This window comes from Mirounga angustirostris, unplaced genomic scaffold, assembly GCF_029215605.1.
Source record: "Mirounga angustirostris isolate CCGP_5_RB_7025 unplaced genomic scaffold, mMirAng1.0.hap1 SCAF_10, whole genome shotgun sequence".
Classification (NCBI taxonomy): Eukaryota; Metazoa; Chordata; class Mammalia; order Carnivora; family Phocidae; genus Mirounga; species Mirounga angustirostris.
Genome location: NW_026991718.1, coordinates 72,460,636 through 72,476,547, shown reverse-complemented (window position 1 = coordinate 72,476,547; position 15,912 = coordinate 72,460,636). Strand labels below are relative to the sequence as shown.

Genomic DNA, 15,912 nt, shown 5'->3' with positions numbered 1-15,912 from the left:
CTTCACAGTTAGATTGAGTTCACACATTGTTGGCAGGAATATCATAGAAGTGATGCTATGTCTTTTTCAGCGCATCTTATCATGGTGTCGGTTGTTCCATTACCAGGAGTTGATTTGGATCGCTGGTTTTAGGGGGTGTCTGCTAGATTTCTTCACTGTAAAGTTAATATTTTTTTCCATTAAGTTAAGCATTTTGTAAGGAGATACTTTGAGACTAAATATTCTGTTTCTCAGCAAACTTTCACATACTAATTTTAGCATCCAGTGATGTTTTTTGGATGAATTGTTACCCCTGAGAGTTGCCAAATGGCTTTCCAATTCTACCATTCCTTTTACATTTATTAGTTGGCATTCTGCTGTAAGGAAAAGCTTTCATTTTCCAACTTAGCATGAATTCATGGATTGCTATTTTATTCAGGTCTGTTACTCTCACGTGTTTTGATGTCAGGTTGTCCCAGATTTGGCCAGTGGGAGACCTTTCAAGGTGGCTTCTGGGTCTTTTAGACATGTTCTCATCCTTTCTTGAAGAATTTCTTACTTTCTAGCACAAGATGTTTCAAGTTTGTCCTATATTTTTTCCTACCCAGCACTGGAAGCAGCCATTTCTCCAACAATCCCTAGTTTCTCTTAGTGGAGAATGGTGTTTGGATGCTAAGGTCTGGGCCCTGCTGGGTTGCCATTGACTCTAGGCCCCTTCAACAGAAGGAGCTAAGAAACACAGATACTAGAAACCACAAGTTTTACTAATACTTCCAACTCCAATTCAGCCCCACTGGGTTCTTCCTTGTCTTCCCCCATTCCATACTTGTATCTTCTTCCTCAGAACCCTGGCTCCCAACATCATCCACAGAGTCACTCATTTGCAGAACTCTGAATTTTTTTTTTTATATTGGTCATGTATTTTGCAATTAGAACTATTTTTTTTAGGTAAGCCCACAGAAAAATTACACATGTGAATTTTTCATCAGTCTGGTATTCTAAAAGGGAAAAAAAAAGGTTGGAAATGTGCCTATGCCACCTCCCAGATAAATTTGGCGAATGAGCAAATGGTACTAAATAACTTTTTTCAATTCAGCTAACATTTATCGAGCCTCTACTTTGTTTTCTCTGTTTGTCCCTAGTCAGACTGCTGTTACTGGTTCCAAAATGTTTTCTCGTAAGCAAGAACTTGATAAGTGACCCATCGAATTAATGTGAAATTATAAGGTGTGATAACAGGAACAAGAAAAGTATTGAAAGAATAGTGACTAAAGAGAGGGGCTGGTTCAAAGACAATAATCCTAGCAAAGTAGGAAGTAGACTAAGGTGTAGGTACCAGGAGAATGGAAGTGAAGGGACAGATTAGAAAGAACTGATAAAGGAAGATTTTTCAGACTCGTCGGCCAAATGGGGGAGTGAGGAGGTGAGTCACAGCGGGTCTCATTTAGATGTGGTAATAGTAGGTCTCTCCACCAGATGGCAGTAGTGTTCTTGGTTTTTAATTTTCCGTCAAGCTGATAGATTTGTAGTTTTAGCAACTTAAAGATCAAACAGATGGATTTGAGTTTCCAACAACATTGTGAAGAATTAATGCAGTATGATACCAGCGCAAAGACAGAAACAGACCAGGAGTAGATGAATCCCTGTATGGAAAGGTGGCATTGTATATCAGTGGGGAAATTCTTCAGTAAATTCAAACTGGATCCCTATACACAAAAGTCAAATCCAGAAAGAGGACACTTATCATGATGAGCACTGAATAATGTATAGAATTGTTGAATCACTATATTTATTGCACATCTGAAACTAATAGAACACTGTTAACTATACTCGAATTAAAATAAAAAACTTAATTAAAAAAAAAGTCAAATCCAGAACTTAGATGTGAAAGGAAGTCCTGAGTTGCCTGTTATCCAGTATTGGAAAACAGCTTTCTAAATCTTGTCCAGTTTTCTAGTTGTTTAGAGCAGGAAGGCAAATCTGGTCCCGACTAATCATGGTCATAATGGAAATCAAATACAGTTTTTTAGAGTTTTCTTGTTCCTACAGAGTCCCTTTTTCCAGTTGCTTTTTCTCTTTGTTTTAAGTAGGCTCCACGCCGGGACCCAGTGAGGAGGGGCTTGAACTCACAACCCTGACATCAAGGGCTGAGCTGAGATCAAGAGTCAGACACAACCCGCTGAGCCACCCAGGCGCCCCTTTTTCCAGTTGCTTTTATCTGTTTGTTTACATCCCCGTCTTCCTTGTTAGAAGTCTTCCTCAGTTGTCTGGGCATTGTTTTTGTTTTCTGCTCTTGTAATAGAGTAGGAGACTTTGGAAACGTTGCTTGTGTTGATGGGCAAGTTGCCCATGAATTTCATGTAGGGCAGAGCTTATCAACAGTGACACCACTGACATTTTGCACTGGCTAATTCTCTGTTGTGGGAGGCTTTATTGTGCATTGTAGGGTACTAAGCAGCATCCCTGGCCTCTACCCACGAGATGCCGATAGCACCCCTGCCACCAGGTTTGTGACACTCAGAACTATTTTCAGACATTGCCATATGTCTCTAGTTGAGAATCACTAACGTAGGATGACCTATCTAGGTTGTTCGAGAGGGGGCTCTTAAAGTCAGTCTTCTTGAGATGGTCATATTCTCCACAGAATTGTCCTTTTCATTCAATTTCTTTGGCCTGAAGGATAAAGTGGAGGAAGAGAGCAGGGAGCCTTCAATACTCTCCTGTTTGAAACACTTCACACCCACCCTCAGCTGTGACTGGTGTTCCTTCATTTAGAAACCATCTGTTTTCCCATCTCTGGAACCTAAACCTCCAGACTTTGGCCAGCACGTGGGAGGAGCAATCAGCTAGTGATATGGAATGGGGGAAGGGGAGGTCTGAGACTCGTCCTGATCCTCAGCCTCCATTCAACCAGTCTTCCTTAATTTAACATCCCAATTCACGCCCTTTCACAGGTGCCATTGATCCTTGAGTCTTTTGAGGATTCTGGAGTGCATATTGAATTTGTTTTTATCTTTATTTAATGTCAGTTGACAGTTTGGTCTTTCAAGTCTGCCAAGTCCATTACCATCTGTCTGCTTTCTACCCTCTAAAATTTAGTTCCTTTGGTATCATCTTTCACTCTTTATCCTTGGGGTTTATGCCACCCCCCCCAAATACTGTTAATGTAGTTTTACATAGGGAGGTTGAAAATGATAAAAACTAGATGAGTATTTCATTCTGTCGTCCTTATCTGGAAGCTTCAATTTCACATACTTCTGATAGTTTTGTCATGTTTCTAATGGTCACCAGACGTTAACTATTACTTTGGAATATGGCTATCAGGTAGAAGGGGACAGATGCAGCCTCATTTCCTTCCCACCCCTTCCCTTCTCTTACAGATAATATTAGATTTCTATTTGTTAGAGATAATATAATTAGATTTTGATACAGGGAGGAGATATTCTAATGAATAGGAGAAGTGGTGGGGACAAAAATAAGCAAAGTCATAGAAGTGGGAATGAAGAGTGAGATTGACGGAGGATGTGGGAGATTGACCTGGCTGAAATTGAAGTTTATATTGAAGGGTATGAGAGATATGAATATAATAAATAAAGTGGGGCCAGATTAGGAAGCCTAAAATACTGGTTTGAAGCGATTAGACCGAATCCAGAAGGCAGTAAGGAACTTTTCACCTTTAAACTTTTCATCTGAGACGTGATTGATGAAAGTAGGTTTGTAAAAATTAATCTAACAGCTCTGACAACAGATAGACAAGAATATGGAATGAGTAGAGGCAAAGGAGCTTTCTAGGAGACTGGGGCTGAAATCCAGATAAGAGTGATAAGTACAAGGCCACAGTGGAGGGATGGGAATGGAAAGGACAGATTAAAAAGTCGTTGATAAGGAGAATTTGATTGTATCTGTTACTGGCAGCTGGTATAGAGGTTAAATAGATCACAGTGGAACCCACAGACTCTTACATTCATGGATGGCAGAACTAAAATGTGTTACATACAGCTTTAGTTGTGGCAGGAAACGTGCCTCCTAGAGCACCGTGTGATTTAGTTACTGAGAATAGATCCAATGAATGCAACTCAAGAAAAGGGAAAGAGAGGCGATTATAAATCCACAGAGTGGCCTCACTGGGATAGGATTCCTGATGAACAGACAGGCCTTGTGGGTCACGGACCTTGAAAGAAGCTGAAACCCTTTCTCTTTCCTGTGCAAGGCCCACATGGGGCCCTTCCAGCCCCTGAGCCCCATATAATCTTTCTGGCTACATCCCTGCCACCAAGGGCATCTTCCCTCTGGTCTCCATTCGAAGGTATGGAAGAGAGTCAGGAGCCAGCTCCACCTTTCAAGCCAGGGCACAAATTGCCCATACCCGAGCCACCAGCTGTGACAGAGGCCGGGTCGGGGACAGAGTGGTTACACGGTGATATTCGTTCAGCAGCAACGAGGAGTATGGCAGGAGAACTGACCTGCCCAAATGAAACAATTGTCTTAATGACTCCGAATTGGAAGGGAAGCTGGAACTCTTTGGGGTCTAACCTTACCTTCTGAAGGTGTGGTCAGCTCCAGAACCCCCTTGCTACCTCACAGAGCCGCCGTGGGGGGTAAAGTGTGAAGACTGTGGGATTGGCCAAGTGCGCGTGCCCCATCTGTGTACGTAGTGGGTGCACAGACGAGCAGCTCTTCCTGAATCCAGCACCCGGCGGCTGCCTACCAGTCAGCCGGCCTTTCTGACAGCACCAGGCAGTCCTCCTCCGGGCCTCCTTACGTAGTGTTTATCGGTAAGGGGCACAGCTGGCCGGCCTCACCCCATATCCCCACAGGAATCGGTCTGCTGTGGGGCTCCACGGAACTCCTAGCTTTCCCAAATGAACTCAGTTTTTCGACATCTCTGCGGTTGTTCGAGCTGAAAGGTCAGCAAACCTGGCCCTCCGGCCGGTCACCTATTTTTATATAGAAAGTTTTATTGGAACCCAGCCAGAGCCGTTCATTAACACGTTGTCTGTGGTCGCTTCTGTGCACAATGGCAGAGTGGCAAGCCTAAAATATTTACTGTCTGTCCCTTTTAGAAAGAGTCTGCTGACCCCTGTTCTAGATAGCTCTAGAAATGATCTGCGTTTTTCTTAAAAACCTCAGGTTGGGGTCGCCTGGGTGGCTCAGTCGTTAAGCGTCTGCCTTTGGCTCAGGTCATGGTCCCAGGGTCCTGGGATCGAGACCCGCATCGGGCTCCCTGCTCGGAAGGAAGCCTGCTTCTCCCTCTCTCACTCCCCCTGCTTGTGTTCCCTCTCTCGCTGTGTCTCTCTGTCAAATAAATAAATAAAATTAAAAAAAATAAAAAAAAAAACTTCAGGTTGATGTAAAAGATTAGTGGCCACACAGTAATCAGACCATGCTTTCCCAAGCCATTTCTATTGTTCCTTAATTCCATAATCACTTTGTGGACTAAATTTCAGGCCAGAAGTCACTCAGACATCTCTAAAGATTATCTTATTGGCATAAGCAAAAGCACACATTACTATACATTTATGAACTAAACAATTAAGTAATTTGATCTAGATCGTTGTTTATAGTTTAACACACACACACACACACACACATCTTCAACCTGTTCTGGTTATTTACTCAAGGATTATATTTTCTTGCTACATGCACTCAAAAATAATACTATATAATTATTTCCTGTGTGATCTGGAATGTCAGGGCCTTTCTCCAAATGCAGCCTTTTCATTTGTTACCATAACATGGAGTTAGCCTTTAGATGATGTGGTTGAGTTTCCTCAAATGGGATATTAATTTTCACTCTTCACAGCTGGAGAAACAGAATCCTATTTCATGAGTTAGTGGGCCAAAGAGCCTCCTACCTTCTTACACTATCCTTCTTTTATAAAATGAATATTAACCTGGTATCTTTATGAATCATTTGCAACAAGCCTGTATTTTCAAGGAGCTCACTCCATACTCAGAGGAGCATACTTAGCTAATCAGCCCACTTGGAACAAGTGAGCTTTAGCCAAGCAGTGATAAAAATACATTGCTGCAAAAGCTCTGATTTATCACTCTGGTGCCTCCTACATGGTTTGCCAACAAACTCTTTTTTGCCTGCAATATAGGATCTTTAGAGTCAGCTGCCACTCTCTCTCCGAGAGGAGAGGGGGAGAGCGTTTGTGGCTTTTGCTTTGTGAAGGAACCTCCACCCCCGTGTTCCTCCCCTAGACTCCTGATTCAAACAGTGCGAGTTGAGAAACAGGGAAATAGAATCTTCCTACCTAGTCAGGCAGCAGTTAGCTCTTTTGAATGAGAAAAAATGTGTGTTCATAATTACCAAATTTGAAATGTATAGCCATCACTGCTCCTGGAAATTTGGGGCTGTGTCTGAGCCAGACTAGCAGGGCTCCCCAGGCCTCCTCCCGTGTAAGCGGCACCTGCCCCCAGAGCCCTGGGGTTCCTCTCAAGTTCTACCTTCCTGCCCTACTCAGATGCCTTCTCTGACACCTCAGCAAGAGACCGCCCCTTTGCTTGTCTTTCCCTGGGCAACTCCCTCCCCCAACTAAACCATGAGATCCTTAAGTCCAGAGGCCATGTCTTTTCTGTTCAATAAGAGACTTAGATAAATTCACCAAGACTAAAATAGGATTACTTTTTCCCCAGCATGCAGCTCAGCGTAGGAAGTCAATGGTTTTGAGTGAACGAAGGGACTTCAGATCTGCTTGGAGCAGGAGCACCGGAGTTAGAGACAACTGCCTTACCAACAGCTCCAGAGGCAGGAAAGTTCTAGAAAGGGCATGAGTGAGAGAGCCTCAAGGTGTGATGTTGCTGCCCCTTTCTTCCCAGCCTACCCTTCCTCTCCCAACACCCCGGTTGGACTGGTGCCACTGTGGCGCTCATCGTTCACCCCATCCTTAAAGAAGATCCCTTTATATTTCAGTATCATGTCTAAAAGTCACTTAGCTCTGGATGCCACACTGCAGAAGATGTGAAGAGCCTATAGAAAAACTGCTCTGGTGCTGGAGGTCTTATTTTAATTATTCTATCAAAGTTCACTTTTTGCTCAGTATCTGATTTCATTTAGGGCTGACTTCCTCTCTTGCAGGCCCTGGACCCATGAAAGCTATATTAATTTATTTATGTGGCAGCATAGTATCAGTGGATCCCTTTCCCCTGTATTTACTCTCCTCCTCCCTTCCCCTCATTCAGGCCGCTGGCCTAGTTCAAGGTTCTTATCTCAGAGGAGGGATGTGACAGCAAGAGGCAGAGAAAGAAGAGTGTCTTCCTGGGTTTTGGTTCCAGAAACTGCCCTTAGGAGAAAGAAGAAGAAAAAACCTAGCAGCATAGACAAAATATTTGGAGGAAAAGCTAACGAGGATAGAAAAGAGTTCCCTGTGCCTGGAGGGGGATGAAGTAAATTCCTGGGCAAATACCAAGAGCAAAGACGTCAACGCTGGGTCCTGTGTGTTACTCCACAGGCTCACCTAGGGAAGGTGGTGCAATCCCAGAATTTTTTATGGGGTCTGGGAATAGAGAAGACATGTTCCTTGTATCCTCAGCAGAGCCTCAGGAAGGTTGCAAGACTTCAGAAAAGATGGGACTCCTGGGTGGTTCAGTCAGTTAAGCCTCTGCCTTTGGCTCAGGTCATGATCCCAGGGTCCTGGGATCGAGTCCTGCATCGGGCTCCTTGCTCAGTGGGGAGCTTGCTTCTCCCTCTGTCTGATGCTCCCCTTGCTTGTGCTCTCTTTCTTTCTCTGGCAAATAAATAAAATCTTTAAAAAAAAAAAAAAAAGACCAGAAAAGAAAAGGTACATGGTGGGTCCCCACTGAAGGGCCCCTTCGCAAGCTTGCAGAGACTTCAAGGCCACGTGGAAGCACGTCTCCTTGTGCCCAAGAGGATGCTGGAGAAACGGACGGTGCTCTCGGACCTGAAGAGGTCCCGAAACAGTATGGTTCAATAGATACTGGTGTGGAAGGATGACATGGGGACCAGGTTCCTTACTCCCTCCACTGCCTCCCCACCAACACCACTGCATACCATGGCACCTCATAAGGCCCTCCCAGAAACTAGACACAATCCCAGGAAAAGAAGAGATGAAAATCTACACGCTCACTCAGATTAAGTTTCTGATAATGCAGAGAGATGGCAGCTAGAAATAAAAATTAGCTTATATTTCTTATTATAAATTTGTGGTCTAAGAAATGTACCCACTGCTTATAGCTTATATTCTCAGATGACATTTCTCAGAGAGGAGCAGTGCTCAACTAACCATTTAAATGGCTTCCTAACAGGTTCTCAGGTTTTAGAAACCAAATTGTGAATATATTATCCACATATGTCCTGAGACTGAAGCCAATAACCGGAGGAAAGGGTCTCTCCTACCGGTAAGGTGTCCATATTCTCTGAACCAGGATCAAGTCAAGTGATCTGACAAGTATGAGGCTGTATTTCAACACCAAGAAAAAATTTTTTCTTAAACATGAAACTAACGCTAATTTTAGCATCAGTTGATTAAGAAACTACATAACAAAAGGCTAATATATATTTAGTAACATTGTAAGTTAATTTCTTTTATTCATTACAACATTGACGCATATTTGAGACACAATCCATGTGGATGAGCATATTTTCATTCAGTCTACAGAAAGAACATGCACACCCCTTGAGGTAATCCCACAGCTCCCAGGGGTCTGAGGGCCACAGGTGGGGGCCTGCTGAGCCAATGAATTTGAAATTGGTCTTATTTGGAAAACCCACTATGTATGATGGCAGTGTCTTGCAGAAATACCTCTTTTAGTATTCCAGTCTGTGGGCTCTGGCAGAAATAATAGTTTGCTGCAAAACAGATCACTCTTTTTTATTTGCGAAGTCTTCATACCAGCTGAATCACAGCTTGCTTTTCACTTCTCGTAACACCTTGCAACATCGCAAAATATTTGCTGGCGTTTGTGAAGGGCGGCTGCAGAATTAGTAAACTGAAAGGAGGCCTGCCTTTCCTCCCACCCTGTCAGCACCTTCTGTTCTAGCAGACCGAAAGGCAGCTTGAGAACTCTGATTGCTTCTCCAGATAAGGACAACTCTTGGCACCGAAGCCCGGAGCAAGAATGGAAGCAAGGGAAACATTAGGGAGTTTGCAGGTGCCAGTACATAATATTGTCACTTTACAGAATCGAACTTATGAAATGACTCCGTGAAGGTGAATTGCTATGGTAACCAGCCTTCTCAACTTTTATATCTGTAAGTAAGGACAGCATGGGCCATTTCTATTTGGGGGTATATAATCTGAGTCTAATGAATAACTAACTACCCATGCCCGAAATCCTAGTTAAGTAGGCTCATATAATGCTAAACCAGGAAGGAATCTTAGCAATTACCTTGTTCCACCTCCCAGGGGATAGATGGGGAAGAGAGACCTAGAGAGGTGACACTACACAGCTCATGTATGTCAGACCAGAGCCCATGTGGTCTCACCTGGTTGTCTCGTGCTCTTTTCTATATACCAGGCTGCCTTTCTGAATGGACTCACCCAACTTCCACAAGTGAAGAAGAGAAATAGGGCCACAATTAGACACGGGGCATCATCACTTCTTATTGAGATGGTAAATCAAGTATTGTCAATATGCTAGTGTCTGAGTGTCTGACTTCATCACAGTTATCACGGATTCTACGTTCTGACAACTTTCATTTACCCAGAATGATAGGTGGAAGGGGGTAGGGAGTGACCTGATGAGACTTGATCCAGTATTATGGTTTCATCATATGCCATACACAGGTTAACCATCTGCAAAGAACTAGAATGTACCAAAATTGCATTGAACATAAAGTAAACTTCCTTTAGTGATTTGATTCAAAAAATACCCTTTAGGATTTTTCAAAGCCTAGTTTCTTGAGCAATTCTCATTGCACAAATACTTGGAAAAGTGCTTTGGATAAGAACTTTCCTTCCAGTTAGTAAATCGCCAGGGCCCAGAAAATTTAGCTAGTAGGAATCTCCATAGGTTCTTGTAGAGAGGAATGGCAGAAGTTTAAGAATATTTAGTACCATTCTTGTAGGAGAAAAGCAAAGTTCAAAATTAAAACTAAACAGTGAAATTAAAGAGTGTTTTAGAGTATTACTTCATTTTAAAGGGACATATAAATACAAATACTTGGTCCCCCAAAGTCTTTAATGTGTGCGAATCATCTGGGGAGCCTGTTAAAATGCAGATTCTGGTTCATGAGATCTGAAGCCAGACCAGAGATTCTGCGTTTCTAACAAGCTCTCAGGTGGTGTCAAACCCGCTGGTCCTTGGTCTACACCTTTTGTAGCGAGAGACCAGTTTACTTGCCCCCTATCTCCCAAAATGCATTTCCTGTGAAGGTCAAGCGTGACTTTGAGATCTGTGACCGCCCCAGTCACAGGAATCCTTCTGGCCTCTGAATGCCTAGCGTTCTTACTGCATGTATCTCCACAAGGCACCTGCGTAAGGCAGTGTATTACGTCCCATACATGCATGTCTTAGATGCCCAACCAGATCGTAACCCTGTGTGTGCAACACAGATGCTGAATGAAGAACTATTGATGACTGATTGATAAATTGAAGGTTATTTCCTCCTTCCTCAGAACACTACACCTAACCCATCCATGAGCTCAAGACTTAAACCTCTGGTCTCAGAAACATTGAGTCTGTTCTGCCTGTCATCTCCCCGCCCAGTAAGCTGACCTTTTAGAAAGCAAAGGCTGTGTGGATAGTGATTGGACATGTGACAAAACCACCCGCTGTGAGGACAAAAGGGGGGAAGGGTGGGTACCTATCACAGTGGGAAGGCTGTTCATTGGTTACATCAGACTGCTGGAGGGGAAGCCGTGGGGTAAACTGAAAAGAACACAGGCTTGGAGGCCAAACACATCAGGGCCTTCAGCTGTGCATCTTTAGAAAAGTTACTTAAAATTACTGGGGATTTATTTCTTCATCGGTAAAATGAGATACTCTATCTTGTGGTTATTGTCAGAATTGTAGAAAATGTATTGTAAAATTGCCTGCTGTGATGCTCAATAAAAGACAGATGTTATAGGGGCGCCTGGGTAGCTCAGTCATTGAGCGTCTGCCTTCGGCTCAGGTCATGATCCCAGAGTCCTGGGATCGAGCCCTGCGTCAGGCTCCCTGCTTAAGGTCTTCTTCTCCCTCCCCCGCTCCTCCTGCTTGTGTTCCCTCTCTCGCTGTGTCTGTCTCTCTCTGTCAAATAATTAAAATAAAATCTTTGAAAAAAAAAAAGACAGATGTTATAATCCAGCATAATCGCTTCAATTCAAAATGGAAATTGAGGCTGCCACCCATACTTGGTGTGAGAAAGCCTGCCGGATAGTTCACAGCAGGGTAACAGCGCCATCTAGTGGCGCGTTGCTGCCTAACCCTCCTTACAGAATTCGGTCTTCCCCCAGTACCTTTGATGGTCATTTGATTCATTCCTTCATTTCATGCAACACGCATTTGTTGAACGCCCACTGTGTGCCGGGCACTGATTTGGCTGCTGAATATACAACAGTGAACAAGACGGACATGGTCCCTGCCTTTAGGGACTTTGTGGTCAGGTGAGGAAGACAGAAATTAAATTTTGAATTCAGATTGTGAAAAGCAGTATGAAGAAGGAGTACAGGATCCTGAGACTTTGTAATATGGCTTCCCTAGGGAATTGCCATTGAAGGTAAAAAGAAGCTGGCGAAGAGACCACATCAGGCACGTATCAGTCGTCCAGCAGCATCTCTGGGTGCCTCAACTCGGATTTAGGACCAGGATTCTGCCAGTCCATGGGGGGCTCCAGTCTTGAGCTGTGGCATCTTCCATCAGCCATTCAGCGTCCATCATCCCACTCCTTGCGAGTCACTCTGCAGACGTCATCACTGATCTTCTCATGTGATCCTTTTACAGACGATATTCAGGGGGATCAAGTAACTTGCACAAAGACATAAAATGACATGTCAGAGACAGGATCCACACCCAGTCTTTCTGCCTCCAAAGCCCACGTCCTTTCTTTTACTCATGCGGTCTCCCTAATGCCAAGCCCAGGTCTCTTTATTCTGCTGCTTGCTTTGGGCTGAAAGGAAATCATTAGAAGAAGTGTTTGGGGAGAATGAAAACATGGAGGGAAAATAAAATAATAGCTTGGTAGGTCAAGTGTGAAGGGTGGAGAGGAAACTGCTGGCTTATGGTCCATCAGTGTGTTTTAGAAAAGTAAACCTGAGGGAGCTCCTCCATCTGGAAAATAAGATCTCCTATTATACCTTACACCCTTTTGATTTAAAATGTGACACAGCTGTTGCTAAATTAAGACAATTTGAGGGATCATTTGGAGAGGAGAGGTTATTCTCTGGAGATCTACAGGAAGCTGCATGGGTTACCAAGCACTAAGAGCAAAGCTTCACTGGGTCAGAGAGTGGCTACCGGCTTATGCAGCGTGCAGGGTAACCAACCATCCTGGTTTGCCCAGGACTGAAAAGTTTCCCATAACACAGGACTTTCAGCTTGAAAACTGGGGCATTCCTGGGCAAACTATGACTGCTGGTCACCTGAGAAATGGACCAGACTGGGAGGGTCTGATGTACCCATGGATGGTAGGCCAGGGCAGTTGCTGAAACCTGGGGTCCAGTGGAAGGTTTGGTCATAGTCCAAGGCAGAAAAAGGGAGACAGGGGTGGTGTAGGTCCCTCAGCAGGATATCTTTGTGCTGAGTCCCTGGGTTTCCAGCCCAGAACTCCTGCTCCAGGACCTGGGAGCAGAACTGGTTGGTCTCAGGTAGAGGATAGATATGACAGCAGGTTGGTCTGTGCCTTAGTTTCCTCAACTATAAAATGGGATGGATAACAGTACCTACCTCCTAAGACTGTACATGAAGTACAAGACCTAATATGTATAAAGTGCTCAGAACAGTGCCTGGCCTATGAGAATACATGACCTGTAACCAGGGAATTCTCCAGAAGAGAAGTTCACATGTAGCCCTGAACTTCCATAGCTCAGTTTCCCTGTCTTTGTAAAGTGGAAACCAAAAGCCCTGCCAAACTTTTAAGAAGAAACAGAACAGGACACAATGAACAAGAACATGGATAGTGGTTAGGAATATGTGCTCTGAAATCATATCACCAGGGTTACATCCAGCTCTGCTATTTAGATGTTCATTTGTTATTTAACAAACACGTGTGGGCCAGGCACTGTTCTGGGCACTTTAAATATAACAGTGCCATTAATTCTCATAGCAGTCTTATCAGGTAGGAACTGGTATTCGTCCCATTTTACAGATGAGGGGACTAAGGCACAGAGAGGTTCTGATTTGCTCAACTCACACAAGGAGCCAGAAACTTGGGCTAGCTTTATTGACATTTCTGTTCACCTCGCCGCCCCAGAAAAGTGGGGATAATAAATGATGGTACCTACTTCATAGAGCTGTTATGTAGATGTGATGCCATCAGCTATATAAAGCAGTTAGCAAAGGGTCGAGAACATAGTAAGCACTCAATACTTAAACACAAAGTACCTTACTACTTAATTGGAGTGACAATACCTATATTACATGCCATAGTTATCAAAAATTTAGCTGGCAGTTTAAGGAAGTGGCCAAATGGTCAAATAGTAAAAGTCTGGGTGGGGCAAGGTACATCCAATATCCTGAATTTAGGAATAGGAGGGAAGCCTAAAGATCCTATTTGCATGACAGACCTCATAGGCCTCTGGGGAGAAGTGGCAAAAAGGACTTTAAGGATTGATGACTGGTCCCCAAACTCCAGGCTTTACTTTCCTGAACTAAGAAGGACACTAAACAAGTTCTCGCCTCTGGAAAGAAGTCCCAGAAGCCCCAGATAGGAAAGCTGAGGTATCTGGAGAGGCCCACACCTGGGCCTGGGGCTTGGCTGGCCAGGGAGGCCCATACATGCTGACTTTTCTTGCCTCCCACTGTGGAAAGTCTGGGTAGGGTCATGGCTCCAGCCCATGTTCTAGATTTCTCTCATGACCACACCCCTGCTTGCCAGCCTGAAACCATCATTGTCCTAGAATTATCTCCCTGGCTTCCTCCTTCTCAACCGTCATCTTTGGCTCACAGAACACAGCCCTCTCCCTTCACCTGCTCTGTTTTTGATTTGCTCCCCTGATTGCAGGGAGGACACATACCCATCTGCCCCAAGCAGGGGGACCCTGAGGACAAAGAGGACGGGCCAGGGATGGGCAAGGTGAGGATAAGTTTCTCTGATAAGAGATATGGTGATGTTACATACAAATAGCCCTAGACTCCTGGTAAAGTCCTAGGAACTCACCCAAGTTCTTCATCAGAGAGTGTGTTAAACTTCGTTTTGGAAACCTAGTAAGAGTTGTATGTAGCATCAGTGAGAGAACAAGAACTCTCATCTAGGGTGAGTGCCAAGGGCAGTAAACATTGAGTGGACACGGGCTGTCCAGCCAAATCACATTCATCTCTCCTTCTCCCACCTCTTAAAAAGTGGTTGGAGTGGTGCTCTTGGGCTCGGGGAATTCTTCCCAGCTGTGCTGCTTTGCCCCCAGATGGATCCTCTGTCTCTCCTGTGCCCTTTCACATAGACGGCTGGGTTGGATGGTACCTGGTTTGCATTTCCATCTGTCCCCTGCATGCTGCCCTCCTCAAATCCTTGGCAACCAGAATTGGCAGATCCGTCTCTCGCCTTTGGGTGGAAGCTAACCCCTGCCCTGGGCTGGTACCTCGGGGCCCCTTGTCAGTGTGGGGGGGGATTTGGGTGATGGCTGTGCAACCTTGGTGCCTAGCATTTCAACTCTGGCTTCTGGGGTCTTGGGTCGTGGGTAGGAAGCTGCAGAGTGGAGCCACCCCATGGCGGAGAGGCGCACAACAATAGGGAGACTACCCAGGGCTGATCTGTGGGAGGAAAGGAGCATCTAGCGATCCTGCTGGTCGAAGGCGATGGCATCCTCTTCCACAAACTGATGTGGCCTGGGGAGACTTCGCTAAAGTCACCACCTAGCTTTCTGCTAGGAAAGCTTCCAAGACTGGAATTGGGCTCCAGTGGGGCTTGAGGGGTGGGCCACCCACTAGGTGCATTCGAGTCTGCATTCATTGGTCCCCCGGTCCAATTTTGCTTAACAGTAACACGTTCTTTTTCCGCGAATGTTCTGTTTTGTTCCATAGATCCTACAGGAGATAGCATGATGATGAAAACTCTGTGCTTCCCACTGCTGCTACAAAAAGACCAGATTAAAATTTTATGACACTTTTGTTTTTGTTTTTTATGTATGCTGTATGTGAAAATATCTATTACGCAAATCAAGTAGTCTGCTCCCCATTGCCAAGCATCTCTGGCACAGGAGCTGTAAGAAGAAGTGTAATGAACATAAAACAGTTTTTAGAATCCCTAATTTGGTGGCTGGTATATGAAGCTGGCAAGCCCCTCTCTGCCATTGCCTCCAAACACTGCCTGGGCTGGACATGTCCTTCCTCAGCTTACGGTGCTGCAGGGGGTGGGGGGAGGTGTCTCTCCTTGGACTTCATCCCTAGGCAGCCCCCACCTTTCTGACACTCCCATTCCTGCCCTGGAGCACTGACTGGCCCTGCTTGCTGCCCTCCTGGGATCTGTGGGCTGTTCAGTCGTCACTGGCCTTCTTACTTAATCCAACGCCCACAGATGGCATTCCAGTCCTCTCGAGAGAAGAGCATCTTACTCTTCTCTTGTGGTCACTGTCATCTCCCAGACGCCTCCCCTCCTTTAGCACATTTCTTCTTTTAACTGGGAAGAGAGTCTCTTCTGACCTTCCATCTGGAGGCCTTTCCCCTCAGTAAATTCACTCCCCTCCCCACTTCCCGGCCCCACCTCAGCCTCTGCTCTCAGGTCCTTCCCAGGATGCCATTCACAATGCCACTGACGTATCTGGGCTGCCTGGGACATTTTTGTTGACATTGCCTTACCATATGGATTTGAGCTAAGCCTGTCCATGAAATAAG

The 15,912-nt window shown here is 44.9% G+C and overlaps 1 long non-coding RNA gene across 1 annotated transcript in view; it reads right to left on the bottom strand.

Moving 5' to 3' along the window:
* Window positions 1-8,480: 8,480 nt before the first annotated feature.
* The window catches only part of LOC123851348 (uncharacterized), a 52,870-nt gene continuing 45,438 nt past the window's right edge, over window positions 8,481-15,912 (bottom strand). Inside the window, exon 4 of the long non-coding RNA XR_006792551.2 lies at window positions 8,481-11,892. This is a non-coding gene — a long non-coding RNA (uncharacterized LOC123851348). The remainder of the gene's footprint in view (window positions 11,893-15,912) is intronic.